The sequence below is a fragment of the Ambystoma mexicanum genome, chromosome 12 (assembly GCF_040938575.1).
Source record: "Ambystoma mexicanum isolate Mex_15411 chromosome 12, UKY_AmexF1_1, whole genome shotgun sequence".
In the NCBI taxonomy this organism is placed as follows: Eukaryota; Metazoa; Chordata; class Amphibia; order Caudata; family Ambystomatidae; genus Ambystoma; species Ambystoma mexicanum.
In genome coordinates, this window is record NC_090936.1 from 932,349,506 (window position 1) to 932,364,919 (window position 15,414).

General features: G+C 41.8%; 1 protein-coding gene across 4 annotated transcripts in view; it reads left to right on the top strand.

Moving 5' to 3' along the window:
* Nucleotides 1-15,414, top strand: part of LOC138514122 (protein NEDD1-like) — a 1,166,279-nt gene that overhangs the window by 471,822 nt on the left and 679,043 nt on the right. The gene's annotated exons all lie outside the window — the stretch shown is intronic.

Sequence of the window (15,414 nt, forward strand, 5' to 3'; positions counted from 1 at the left end):
ACTCCCCCCCCCCCTATTTGCCGCTCGTGTTCCTCCTGCAACTTCCATTTGTGTACGCCCATTGGTACAGCTGTTTGTCGACCACACCTCATATATTTCTTTTATCAAACCTTGAGTAGAGTCTGCCCATTGAAGTACCCATTCTAAAGGACTTTGTTCTCTGGACATCCACTCCATAACAGGTCAGTGGAGAGCACAATTGCCAATTACATGGCCTGTGGTAGCGGCCATGTAGTTATGGTTAAGTTGCCAAACCTATAGGAAGAGCACTTTTTGGGCGGCTTATAACTTCACTCCCTTTGGACCAATCCTCACCAAACGTTGCAAAAAAAGTATATGGCCCACTCTGAATTGTTTTGCTAAGTCTGGTGAGGTTTGATCAAGGGGGGGGGCAAAGTTATAGGGAGGGTCCCAAATTTTTTTTTTTTCCCATAGACTGAATGGAGAAAATACTTTGCTCACGCCTACAGCCCAAACCGTTGGACGTATTTTCAACAAAGTGGCGGCACGAGCGGCGGCTTAGTCCCGAAAGCGTGCTGTTGTAGTCCAGTAGTGATATCCCTGTTCGCTCCATGGACAGGACTCCGATTGGGTTAGAGGGCAACATGGTGTCATCGGACGTGCCCGCTGATTGGATGGTGAAAAGCGTGAAGTGCGGACTGGATTCGTGGACAGCGGCCGGTGTCCGCAGACATCGCAGTAAAAACATATTAAAAACACAACATTGCACTTATCAAATTTATCAAATAATCTCTGGGGAGGTGAGGGGTGATGAGGATGGGATATGGCTGCAAGAAGCAAAACAACTGGCGTTTTTCACAGCGAAAGTCCGCAAACAGTTCGGATTTCCGTGAACAGTCCTGAGAAGTTCGGGACACCTCAGCATTACAGGGTTGGTGAAAAGCAGTTCTTGGATGGCTTATAACTTTGACGCCACTTAATAAAACTGGATACATTTTGCAATTTTATATTTCTGACCTGATTCCAAATGAGTTTGCAAAGTTTAGTGGGATTCTTTCAAGAGGGGGCAAAATTAGAGGGGCGGTCCCAAAATAATCTAAAGGCTTATAAATGAGGTGCCATTTGACAAATCTACACTTAATTTGGCAAACTGATAATAGATTTAGATATAAATGTTTTTGCAAAGTTTGGTGGGATTTTGTCAAGGGGGGGCAAAATTAGAGGGGGGGTCCCAAAATATTGTAAGGGTTTATAAATGTGGTGCCATTTGACAAATCTACACAAAGGTTTGCAAAACAATTATAGATCTAGATATACATGTTTTCGTAAAGTCTGAATGGATTTTGTCAAGTGGGGGCTAGGTTATATGACGGTTGTACGTGCATAGATTTGACACTTTTGAAAAAATAAAAACTGAGTGGATTTCCAGCAAACTTGTGTAAGGAGCATTGTCAAGGACCTGAAAGCATGGTTTTGCAAATGTGCCCGTGTTTTATTTTTTGACGAGTGTCATAATGTAGGTACACAAAATACTGAAATACCTTTTGTGATTGAGGTGTAGCCTGTGGCCATGGGCATTGGCCAGATTGTCCGGGTCATGATCCGGACAATCTGGATACTGGCCATGACCACGAGGGACAAAACATAGGGTTAAAGTGGCCATGTCCACCTGGGACTGGCTTGTGGTAAAGTTATTCGAAATTGGGATAGGTTTGAAAGGGAAGAAAAATGTGCTTGTGGTAATATGGTCCTAGGGTTCTCTTTTCTCCTTCTGCAGACTGCCATGGAATGCGAAGAGGGGCACTGTATGAATCCCTGATTTGGGAACCTAGGGTGATAATGGCCTTCATCCCCTATTACAGGTTCTGGAATGGGGGATAATGGTGCAGAGACCTCGTTATCCACCCTTGCTTTGCTTGGGCTGCCGGGCCGGTATCCACTGTTCCAGTCCCTGGAACGGAGGATGAACCCACAATATTCCCATTAGCATAACACGAAATGCAAATGTAAATGTTGGAAAATCTTATTGAGTCTATGTACTTTACTGAGAAATATAAAGTAGATGGAGTCTATAAGGTTTTTTTTTTTGTTCTATTTTTTAACTGTGAAAGGTGGTTCCTAAAGGAACATTTCTTTTGTTGTTTTTGGATGCATTTTGTTTTTGGCAGGAGAGCTAAGAACGAAAGGTGGGGAGGGAAATGAGGGAATAGGCACTAAACACTAATATGGAGGGGTAGAAGGACAGGGGAAAATGTTGCACCTGTGTTATTTCTAAGGTAGGAGGCAGTGTTTTTCATGCTCCTTGATTACAGCAGTCGTGGTGGCTCGTGGGGAGGAGGGATGGCATTAGCTGATGCCATTTTAAGATAAATAGTTTTTCTAAAAGTATGTACTGTGTACTAGATTGTTAATGAATAATGAGTAGGAATAGGTGTTGCAGCTGTGCAAGGGAAATTTTGAAGTTGAAAGTTCCTAGATCAGTAAAAAATGCAGTTCCGAACTGTCCGTGAAGCACGGATACAATAGTGAAGTGTGGAAGGGTTCTCGTACACATCATCATGCCACGTGCCAGCGTATGGTCATGTGGAACTGTCTGGATGGTCCGCAATGAAGTCAGATGTTCGTAGACGTCTACGGATGCAAAACTAGTTGAAATAGTTGCAAACAGTGTATAGAAGTGTTAAAAATGATTCTTGAAAGTGGGAAATTACAGAGTTTTAAGGTGACATTTTGTAAATTTGACACAATTATTGCTATATTGGGTAAGTATGATATTAGTAAGTTGTAGGAAAATAGCATGCACTGGTAAAAACCCATGAAATTCACTGAAAAAAATGTTGTTAAAGGGACGTTATGGTTACGCTGCGCAAATAAAAACCTATGAAATTTAATGAAAACACTTTGTTAAAGGGACGTTATGGTTAAGTTGCAATAATAAATACCTATGAAATTCAATAAATAACTTTATTAAAAGGACTTTATGGTTACAAGTAAAACCGAAAAAACTCAGATTTGCCAGTTATGGTAAGCTAAGCAACCATAACTCGCGCCACCACCGTGCGCTCCTAAGACTAACTCCCAGGACATCAAAGATGACATCACAAATGTAATTGATGACATCACTGATGACATCACATGTGAAATACATTTTGATGAAAAGTCCCTGCAAGGAGTTGTTTATATTATTGGTAACAAAATGTCAGGGGTGATTGGGAGCCCCATCATGAACTACTTAATCTATTAAAGAATGTACTCATCTAAAATCATTGTATTGGAGTGTTGTTGTTAATACAGAAACCTAATCATATATAAACATAGGCAATGACTGCAGCATGCACCATAGAAGTAGACTATTTACCATCTTGTAATTTTGTTCATTTTTATCCTCCTTGGTTTGGCTTGAACTTTGACACATTCGTCAGGTTATACTTCTTCCGCCATCAAAACATCCTTTTCCATTTGTTGACGAGTCACTTGTTTCTTTTCTAGTTTAATTAACATTGTTTGTAAGAATATTCGAAGTGCTCTTGTAGTTTTTTGATTCGGATTATCATACAAAGTTGCCCACCACAGGTCTGGATCCAGCTCACAAGTCTGAGTTAATACTGGATGTAACAGTTGATCTCTTGCTGATCTTAACTCAGTACAGTACATTACCAAATGTTGTGGGGATTCATCCTCCTGCTCACAAAGCCGGCATGTGGTGTCACTATGCCATATTTGTTCAGATTTATTTTTGTTCTTAAAATATTCAACTGAATTGTAAGATTAAATCTCGATGAGTAGGATTTTCACTCTTTTTCAAGTAGCCGGGCAGAATTTTTGGTACTGTGCCTGAGTCTTGTTGAAAGTGTATGAAATTTAGAAATAGCGCGGGCACTTTCCGTTTGCGCCCAGTCAACTGACAGTAGCAATGGTTTCACCCTTTGTTGCATAAGGTGTCATCTGTTGTATGCACGTTTTGTAGTATCTCCTTACATTTTTCGTTCCAGATAGTCAGAGGCCAGAATGGAGCTTTTTCGTTTTCATCCTTTAAAATTACATATTGTGGTGGACAATCTTTTACTAGTGTCTTTCTGAATGTTGACAGTGCTTTCCATATGATCGAGACCTGCGTGGAATAGAGACCCAATTCACGTCGAATTATGTTCATTGGAACGCATAGCGTTTTCTCCAAGATCTGGCTTCAACCTTTTCCAGGGATGTCATTTCTCTGAGGTCTCCCTTGCGACCTCTGTGGTCACCCTTGCGACCTCTAGAAGAAAACGTTTTTTTTTTTTTGGTAATGCAAGCTCATGGGCTGTGGCCAGTACCATGTGGCTCTTTACCCATGGAGTGGCTGGCTTTCTTGTTAAAGCCCCTTACAAAAAAGAAGAAAACTAAGAAAAGGAGTGCCACAAGTCTAACACTTTCATCACTGACTCTAAATAAGAAAGATTAGGAATACCAAATGTCTTTCTGGAATTCCATACAATAATTGCTAGACTCATTAAAGGTTTATTTCAGGTACACTTCAGTGGGTGAGTCACTGATTTAGTCTGTTCTTAAACACCTCTACTCAGCCTTTCATCCTTCTGAGGTCGATAAATGAGTACCAACACAGGTTGGGTGATATTGGGTGTATATTTTTTTCTATATAAAGCGCTTAAGCGTAAGTGCTATATAATAACACATCATTATCATTTGGTTATGAACGTCTGCTTGCATTCACAGGAATTTGGTAATATGGACCTATACACACTGATCGTAACGATATATATGGCGATCCTGTATGAAATGTACATCACATAGTGATATCGTAACCATATTTTTTGTAGTGTACAATGCTATGTGAGAGCACTTGCTGTTTTGTCAACGGGTGAAAGGTTGTGTTCATCGCATCCCGCAGTATCACTTCGGGGTGGGGTCAAATGACATCACTTCCTGTGATGTCACAAAGGGTCAAGGGTCGTGTGATGTCACTTACGCTACCCCTGGCATTTTTGTGAAATGACATCACTGACCTTTTCCCAGGTTTCCCACGGTATTCTGAGAGCAGTGTCACCGGCGTAAGGTATCGATGGAATTACTCTTGCGTTATAAAAGTCTGTTGGTTGCATCTAGAACTTGCCAGATCTTCGTTTCAGAACTAATGCTTGTGCCGTAAATTGAGCCATTTTATGTTGTAGATGTTCTATCTATGGTTGGTCGTTCCAGTCGGCACTTATTATTGCTCCCCGGTATTTTGAGCTTGTTATCGGGATAGGTTTGTTGTCAACACACAATTTGAAAGGTTTCTTCACTCTTGCCCTCAATGTTTTAATTATTAGAATTTCCGATTTGTCAGGATTTATTTTTTTTGTTTTCTTTAACATAGACATCCAGGGCTTCGAGTTTTTTCTGTAGACCAATAGGGGTCTTATCCAAGATGATCAAATCGTCTGCGTACAATAGGTGGCCTATTGCTGTGGTGCCTATTCTAGGAGAACATGCTCTCGTTAGGTCGAGCCGATCTTTTATTTCCAGGATATAGAAATTATAAAGGATGGCTGCCAAGGGGCACCCTTGGGATTGCCTTGGTTAGATTGCCTTTTTGTTTAAACCGTGCTTGTATGGAGGTGTCGGTATGCAGGGCTTTAATAGGTCTTTCGGGCATCCTTTCTGTTCATCTTGGTCCAAAAAGTTTGTCTGTCCACTTTATCAAAGACGGCAGCCACATCTATAGAAGCAAGGTAAAGCTTCTGGTTTTTACAAATGGTTTTCGCCTTCCATAGATTAAGTATGAGTAGATTTAGGCCACAGTCGACTTTCTCGACAAACCCTGCTTGCCAGGGATCATAGTTTCCTGACTGTTCGATCCATTCTTTTAATCTCTTTAGGAGGATGCCAGCGAAGATTTTACCTATAACATCCAGTAAAGATATAGGGTGGTAATTCTCAGGCCTGGCTCTGTCTCCCTTTTTGTGTATGGGAATTATTATAGCTTTTGTCCATGTTTCTGGTACTTGTTTGTTATTGAAAATTTGTGTAAATAGAGCATAGCACATGTCAGCCCACACTTCTGGAGCTTGTTTTAATGTGGCGTTTGACAAGCCATCGGGCCCAGGTGCCCTGGATTGCTATCTTTGTTAAATTCATAATTTCAGACTTCTCAAATGGTATGTTCCAAGCAGCCTTGTCAGAGTTTCCTTGTGTCCGATCTTCATACACACCATCACTATACATTTCTTGAAAGTGTTGGATCCATTTTCCCTCATTAATGGGGTTAATCTGTTCCACTCCTTGTGAATCACTGTTCTGGTTCATTAGTGGTCACGTAAATTTGGCGTTTTTATTGTTGGCTGTTATCAGCATTTGTTCAGAGTCTCTCTGGAACAGTTGAGCTCTATGAGATTTGGCCCAATTTCGATAAGCTTTTTTTAATGTTGCCCTTTCATCGAATGCGCACGGAGTGTTCTGTTTTTTTAGTGCCCTAAGTTTCACTGCTAGTTTGGATTTTTTTTCCCACTATTTCAGGGTTGTATTTATGTTGTTGGACGATTTTAGGCTTTGTGTTGTAGCCTTGTTTTTTTCTGAAGATGGTAAGACAAGCTGCATATTCTACACGTGTTAGTTGCTGGCTGCCAGCTCTCTATTGCTTTTTTCAAGAGTCGGTATCATTTTTGGCGCCAATCTCAATCTGTTTAGACCGTTATTCACTTCAACCTTATAGGACCAACTTTTTTGATAGTCCGGGCCACTTTCATGTTGATTGATTGGAAGTGAGCACGCAAGAACTAGTATTTTATGGTTGCTTTTTGTTATTGATTTTATGTTCACAGTACAGATGATTTTAAAAGTTTCACGATCCACAAAAAAATAATCCAATGTCGCACTTAGATTATGAGTAGTCCATGTCGCTGCTCCAGTTACACTTCCGTTCACCTGCAAGAGATCCCGGCTGTTCATCTCTGTTAACCAATTTTGCATATGCATTAACTTATGCTGTTTTTGGACTGTTTGATCGACGTGAGTTTTCCTTTTTATACAGTCTATATTAAGGTCGCTGCATATGATTATTGAAGGATTTCCAAATTCGGCTCTTAGCTCGTCAATGTGTTGGATCACAGTGTCCATAAATTTGTCACCATATTTTGCTTTGGTGTTCCAATAGAGGTTAATTATGATTTGAAACCGCTTTTCAGAATGTGGTAATCCACCGCTTTGCTCTTGAATTATAGTTATTTGTATGAGTGGTGAAGGATCGCAACACGAAATATATTGCCTTTATAATCATTCTTTATGATAGTCAACAGGCCTGTGGAAGGTCTGCCTTTTTGTCCTTTATCCTTTATTCAAAAGGCACATGACTCCACTCATACTTGGAGTCTCTAGGAGCCAGCATTCTTGGATGCATATGTCTGTTGTCAGTAGCTCCTCATTTAGCTGTTCAAACAGATGTCGGTAACCTTGTGTGTTCCATGATGCTATCCGAAGGTTTTTTGTGGCATCTGGGCATTCAGTCTAATAGTTATTTTTTGGAGCTAAAGTCCCAGCTAGCCAATCCCATGTTTTTTTTGTATCATTTTTTGTCACAAGTGCGGCTTTGCTATTCACTGTATGATCCGCTGCCTTGTTTCCAGCACTTCCATTTATCCTCATTTGAAGTGCGTTTTGGCCTCGCAGGACAGTTGGAGAAAACCTTATTGGTTTAGCATTTGGGTCGTCTGCAGGATATAGTACCCTTGATGGACTGTAGTTCGATGGATATTTAGAGGTCTTAGTCTGATTTGTTCCTTGTTCAGTATTTGCAGATTCATGTGGTTTGATGTCGAAACCAAGTATTCTGAGGGCATCAGCAGCTGTCCAGATTAGATTCATGACTGCTTTTGAGAACAAGTATATACAAATTCGATCTGTTTCTTCTTTGGGAAGGCCACAATTTTAATGTCTTGGCTCTATAACATGTAGATGTGGTATATTATGAAATAGTTTCATGAGGTTAGATCTCTTTTTTGGATTGGACCATCCTTTGCTTTCAGTACTCTCTCAATTACGAGTTTGTGGCCAATCTGCCTCTCCCTTGTTTTTCTTTGTTCTTGTGAGAGACTATTTGCTTGGGTTTGATCGCTTGGAACTCTTGTCTCCTATCTTGGGATTTCCCGTAGTAGTGGGTCTCTCTTTTTATGACGATCTTGATTAGAGTGGTCCAACATTGCTTTAAGTAGTTGTTGTCTAATTTCGTTTGAATTTTTGAATTCCACCAGATCTCTTTTCTTGAAGAGTACAGAACAAGGGGAAGTACAGAAGAGGAACTAAATCTTTGATTTAGTTCCTCAGAATCACCTTCCGATTTCTGGTTGGTCTCTAGACCCTCCCGACTATCGGATTCTAGTGAGCTATCACAATCGTGGACAGAAAGGAGCAATAGGGCATCCTGGTCCTCGCTAGTATTGGTATCAGCTTCTTCAGCATTTACAGTAGCTATTTGTGTGACAAATTCCCGTTCTTTCAGTTTTTGACGTCCTTCTTTTTGACCATTAATTACTTTGGTGATTTGTTCAAGCTTATAGGATACATCTTCAAAAGGTTTCAAATTGCGAATTAAATAGCGAGTTTCTTCACTTGAGGTGTGTTTTGGAAGCGAAAGGTTTTTTGTCTTCTTGTTTTGTTTCCCCAACTGAAGTTTTTTGCTTTTGGTAGATCTCTCTGGAATTTGTTTAGGTCTGGCTCCCGTTTCCTTTTCTTTTAGTTCATTTGAGTTCTCTGGGGCGAATAAAGTCAATAATTCTTTATTTTGTTTTAGTTTAGATGGGTTTTCGACATGACCTGTCATGGAATTTATTATCAGAGCTTGAATGGCCGGTCTGGAGTCATGTCTAATTATAACTGTGTTCTCTTCTCTATCCTTTCTACTGGTGTTTTGAGTTTCCATTATGATCGCATGGACCACTTTTTTCATTTGGGTTTTTATACCCGGTATTTTTTTTACCGCTTCACTGACTTTATCCAGGCAAGCCAAGATGTTTTCTGTTGAGGTAGTTTGGCCTTGGTGCTTACTTGAGTCGGGTTTCAGAAGAGTTATTGTATCGCTGAAACAATGAAGGAAGGCCCTTTTATCCTCTCGAGCATCTTCCATTAGGTCAATGAGCGTTTTGAAAATAACAAGTTCTGTTTCTTTCTCTCTGACTCTTTTCTTTGATGGCATTGATGTAAGATTCTACGTATATTAGTTTGGATTGTATTAAGGCTAGTAAAGTAGACTGGTCTTTGTAGTTTTCCTGGAGGGCTTCATATAATTTGAGAAACGGTGCCGTGGTTATTGTCGTCATGATCCAACTGCGGCCTGCATGTTGGCACAGGCCTCAGAGTTTGCTTGTAAAATTACTGGAACAATATTGTCATGGGCAATTTCTCCCTGGCCCTGTTTTTTACAAACTTATTTTGGGGAGGACTCATTTTCTTCGGCCCAACTTTCAATTGCAATTGTGTCTGCGCCTGTGTCCTTTCTTTTCAAATTTACTGACTGTTTGAGAGCCGTTTTTTGGTACAAGTGTAGGTGAATGATCGTGATGGAACTGTTTCTTTTGAGTTAACGTTGCATTTATGGTTTTCGTTTTTTTTTCTGGAGCCATTTGTGAGGTGGATGGGTTTATGTCCACTTCTCCAATACATCTTTTAGGTCTGATTGGGTGAGGAGTGGAGGTTTTCGTTGGACTGCTGTACTCCGCCATGGCCTCTGCTTCTGTAGTTGGACTGTTAGAAATTTGACCTTGGCTCATATCTTGTGTGTTGAAGGCTAAAGATTTAATGATGGCTATTCCAGTCTCAGTTGACTCTTTGTCTTGGCTGGGAGGACTGCATAGAGTGTTTTCTATGGGAGAACTCAACAGCTCCCTATTAGGCATCGTCTGTTTCAATGCACATTTGATTAGATTGCAGTTTACAGATGCTTGGAGTAGTTCCTGGTCAGTGACTTCAAGCTCGACACGTTCAGCATCGGATGTTATTAGGCTGAGTTCCCTGTTTGGGTGTAGGGCTGCTTTCAGTGGGGGGGGATATAGGTCTTTCTTGTTAAAGTGCCATCTGCTCGACTTTATATTCGAAAGAGAATTTGATCTTGCTTTACTCTTTTGAGCTGGGTTTTGGAGCTGTATTTTATTTACTCTGAGGCCTCCCTTTTTCACAACTACTGGGCTAGTTTGTGGAGTATTTATTGACGCAATTAGCTTTGATGGTAATTTTATTCCGCTGTTTGTATTTCTCACAAGCCCATTCTGCGATGAATACTGTGTGATTCTCGAGGGATCTGGTTCCTTACGAGGAGGGGCACGTCCTTGAGCTTTACTAGCATTGTGATTGATCTGAAAGTGGTCAGCGCCACTCGGCAATTCTCCCACAGCATCCATGAATAAAGGAGAATTTAAACTTCCACAGGATTGTCAATTCCTGTTTTTTTGAAGAGATTGTGGGAAAGTGAAGAATGCCTCTTCTCTCGGGACACAAAAGGCATCCTCACTTTCACTCACTAATTCTAAATCGCCAGGTCGCAGTCCCAGGCTTGGCCCTCCCACTTCACGCGTCACACACAATGAGACAGAGGGGGCTGAGCCCCGTTTGGCACGTACCTTGTGTCAGTAGCCACTTTGTCCTTGTTGGGGCGACTCATGAGCTGGGGGAAACTTGCTTCTAGGTGGCCATGTTTGCTCACAGGCACAGCGCCCTCACTGTTAGACGCATGGCAAGTACACGACGGCCCATTACACAGTGGCTCGCAGGCATCACAGGCATTGAGGTTGGCAGGTGAGGCAGAGAGCATAGAACAGCGCTCCTCATCCTCTTCCCGAATGGCGCTTTGGTTACAGACTCCAGACATTTTTGTGCGGCTCCATTTGTGGGGTGCCTGTTTCTTTGATTAAGTTGATTTTGGATCCATGGCGTCTTCTGCGCCCTCTCTGCGAACACTCTGCAGACGCTCCGCATCTAGAGTGTAGCTTATGTTCATGCACCACCTCCAACAATGGCAATAGAAAAGTCACTCAGACTCCAGCAGGTTAGCTTCCAGGTCACAAGTACCAAACACACTGCTAACACTCCGTAAACAATACATATGAAGAACCACAATGCATACAAATCAGAGGCACTTACAGGGAAATTAAAGTAGTAAGGAAGAAAGAAACCGCATCATCAGAAAATGTTAAGGACATTAAAGTTTATCTTCATGTATACAAATTAATTGTGTGTTTGAGGCCTGCTCATTTCCCCATGTATGTGCTCCATGAGCTGAGACAAAACCGTAGAGAAAGCACTTAAAGAACATATGACAAGGTTAATGTCTAGATATATAGCACCTTTTTCTATTTTAATATTGTGACTGTCAGTGAACAAAACCACCTAGCCTATATATGTCAGTGAACAGAAACAAGTGGCCCATATATGTGAAGTCATCAGTAATGTCATCGATGACATTTGTGATATCATCTTTGATGTCCTGGGTATTAGTCTTAGCAGTGCACGGTGGTGGCACGAGTTATGGTTGCTTAGCTGGATCTGCGTGATTTTTCCTTAACGGAAAAGTCAGCGACGGAAAAGTTTGCACATTTCCCATGTGAACACGCATTCAAAACCCCTACATACCCACACCCACAACATTCCCCCAACACACCCACACCCCCAACATAAACGAACCCTACTTACCTTTTTTACACGCTGAGTCCCTGCAGCGCCAGTTCTGTGATCGGGAACCAGCGGCAAAGGGTCCTTTTTTATTTTATTTTTTTCTTTTCCGGAGCTTCATGTGTGTCCCCTGCTCACTGTGCCACACTCACTGTGCCACACAGTATAGTGAGTCAGGTATTGCGGGAGACACCCCCGCAGGCCCTGTTTTTTTCTTTTTTTTTCAGGTGTGTTGCGGGCGTTACGCCCGCAGCCCCTCTTTTTTTGTTTTTTTTTGGGTGTGCTGCGGGGGTGTCCCCCGCAACACCCTGCTCACTATACCACGGTATAGTGAGCGGGGTGTTGCCTGGACAGCCATTGCAGTCTACCTACCAACTTTTAGTGTTCGAACCTTTGGTAGTAGCATTTTTCAGACTTTTAACAACGTTTTTTTCATTGAAAATATATATATATATTTAGTTCTCTTCCCCCATTTCGGAATCCTTCTTGCACATAATGGTGCATATTTTCATACATCCCCATTTACATCATACTTTAAATCTTAAAACTCGCCCTGGTTACAAACTATGCAAACAGGTTAGGGTAGAATCCCCTTTGGGGTCCCATGGTTGTGTCCAGATACGTTTACAAGCAATAACTTGTTTTTTATAAAGAACCAGTGCTTTTTTAACCATACTATACCTGCATCCACTTAGTCGCTACCTATGCTTGTGAGGCTAAGTAGTATTTATAAATATCTGGGCAATCCAAGCGTTCTTATCTCTTAGCTGCAAGCATGATGTGTTAGCTAATCCACACCTCTTCCCAGCCCAAATAAAATCAGTGACTGCCATTATGTAAATTCTCAATCTGGGTTTGGCATGGAAACCACGCGGAAAAGATATAAAAGACTAGGCAATGCATCATTTTGCATGAGATGTGTAGACCCTTCCATTTTGACAGATCAGTTTTAATATCTTAAAAGGGGTGATTGGCTTTACATTATTTGGAGAGTTCGGGTGTGCTACTAATCCGCAAATACCTTCTAGCGTTTGTAGCTAATTGTAGAGGCTATGCCTGGACTTTGTAGCATTTATTGTATACACAGACACCACCAAAAACAGTCAATTCCCTTTGAGTTTCACTCGGACAAGTTATCAGTTTGGATGAAGGCAGAATATCATCTGCAAATAACTAATTTTATTTGGGTGCTTCCAAATGTAATGCTTTTTAATCACCTTTAGCTAGAGGTTCCACTGAAATATCAAATATAAGGGTTCGTAATTGCTTTTTGTCAGAGTCCTCATGCCAGATTGATTTCTTCCATTAATGCTCCATTCGCAATGAAGTGGGACCATTATACATTAATTTGACATCATTTTTATTCCATACTGCTAACAGTTGTCTTTGATGTGTAATCTCCAAGAAAACCCCAGTCCACATGTCAAATGTGTTTCCTTCAACTAATGCCAGTCACAGAGAGAGATCTGCGTTTCTACCGGTTATTTCTATTAAACACTTAATGTCACACGTATTCCAATGTACAATAAATCCAGACTGATTTGGGTCCACTTATTAAGGCATTTATTTCCTGCAATAATGTAGGTACATAATTGTACATCTACATAAAATAACCCAATAGGTCTACAAGTCTGTCATAATTGGTTCCATGTGTTAATATCCCCGCAAAAATATCGCCATACAAAAATATCCCCATATTTCTGCGGCGATATTAAGGCATGGAACCTGCGGGGGACACCCCCGCAACCCCTGTATTTTAAAAGGAGAGGGGGACACCACCGCAACCCCTGCTCCCAAAAACCCCTAATATTATCCCCACTAAAATTATCACCTATGGCTATTCCCGACAACCACATATATGGCGATATTTTTGGTGGGGATAATATTACCTGATACTGCATAAATGTGTGTCCTTTCCTGGAAGTGAAAACCGTGCCTCAAACATAGTCGCCTACATCTGCTTCTGTTCTAAAGAAGTTAAAAAGATCAATGGGGGCAGAGGGTGCTTGTGAGCCCGTGTATAGGTGGCTTTAGATGGCTTTTTGAATGAGAGCTCGGTCCAGCACTGATAAATCTTTAAGGCCCTGTCATCCTTGTAAGAAGGGTAAACCCTCCCAAAGCTGCTTGGCGGCTCTCCGGAGTGACTAGAGTGAGGTGAGAGGACTAGCAAACAAATATTACAGTGCTTGGATGAGCCGAAGAGCAGGGCTTGGCTTTGCTGACACCAGAGCGGTGGCCGGCATAGCAAAGAGGAGCTGGACTGATGAGAAGAGGAAGCCAAAGTGCATCCCCGTGTTCTGAGGGGAATGCCCTCAGAGCAGTAGCGCCTGGCAGTTGTGAACATCCACCAGCAATAGGGGCCAACTGTGCTTGCGGCCGGGCAGGCTTGAGCGGAGGATCAGCCAGAGCTGCGGCAGCCCACCTACCAGGGAAAGAACTTCACTGGTTCAGTGGATGAAAAAATCGAGGGTGGGGTGACCAACTCAAATTGGAGCCCTTCTCCCCCCACACCTCCCCATCTATCAAGGCTTGGGTCAGTAGGAAGGAGTCCAACAAAGATCAATGATCAAATAACACTGCATTTTCTAGCCTTCAAGGTGTAGGAAAGGCTCCCCTTGGCCAAGACCCTGAATACATAAAAACTACCCAAAAAGATTGCAAATAACCCCTCTAATAAGTGCGTAGTGAAATCCCAAGAATACCTTTGAGGGGATTGGTAACAGCCCCATCACTTTAAAAACATAGTATCAACGAGTGATTACTAATGGTAAGTGCAGAGCTAGTGAGTGTGCGCCTTCATTCAAAATGGGGAAGACTGATAAATGACAACCACAAATTTCAAAAGAAGATGGTCGCTTAATCTTCTCAGTCAGATGGTGCTTGGGCTCTCGGGTTCACTGGTCACCTCGGTCCAAGAGTCCACATAACGAAGTGAGACTAATGTTTGCAGGGCTAAAAACAAGCTTGGATGCACTGGGCAGTAAAACTGACTTACTAACCAATAAAGTGTATTGCATGCAAGGAAAGCTAATTCAACATGAAACACGGCTGGGCGAATTGGAAGAACAGTATCCACCATGGAAGACACTAGCACAACAGCAAGCAATGATATAATTGAGATGTGCTCTCTCCTGACAGTTATCTCAGCCAAAACAGGAGTTGAAGGCTGCTCAAGACGTAACGTCAGAATCCTGGGGGTCGCAGAGACAAAAGCAGTAGAACATGTGGAAACATTTGTTAGACAATGCTATGGAAAGTCTTTGGAAAAGATGCATTCACTGCAGTATTTATTGCGGAAAGAGCTCATAAAGCCTTCAGGGAAGTGAGGCAACAATTGAAGCTAAAACTCCAGTGCTCCATGTTGTACTTGGCCAAACTCCAAGTGTTACAGGGTGGTAAGACTTACATCTTTTTCTCTCCATCGAAGAATTTCTTAGTGGATTGAAAGGAGTCTCCCTGCATAAGGGAAGAAGTCTTGGCAAGGAGAAAAGAGGCTTGGAAGAGGACGACTGAACATATATTTACTTCCCTGTATCTTTAATTAGATTTAAATATGAATGAAGTTGCTTTAAAATGATGTGACAATACTGCATGTGTGATTGTTCTGCTCAACCTTGTCTCCTTTGGCAGGGTTGCACCAGTCGGATTGAAGAGACCGATACTGTATATTATGTGCTTGAATGCTGTGGTGAGCTGGCTGTCCCCCAAGTGTACGCCACACATGCAATTATTATTTTGCTTTCGATGGGATGGGGGAATTTGGGTTCACTAGTCTGTTTTGGAGGCCAGTGTGGGAGGGCAGTGGAGTGATAAAACAAA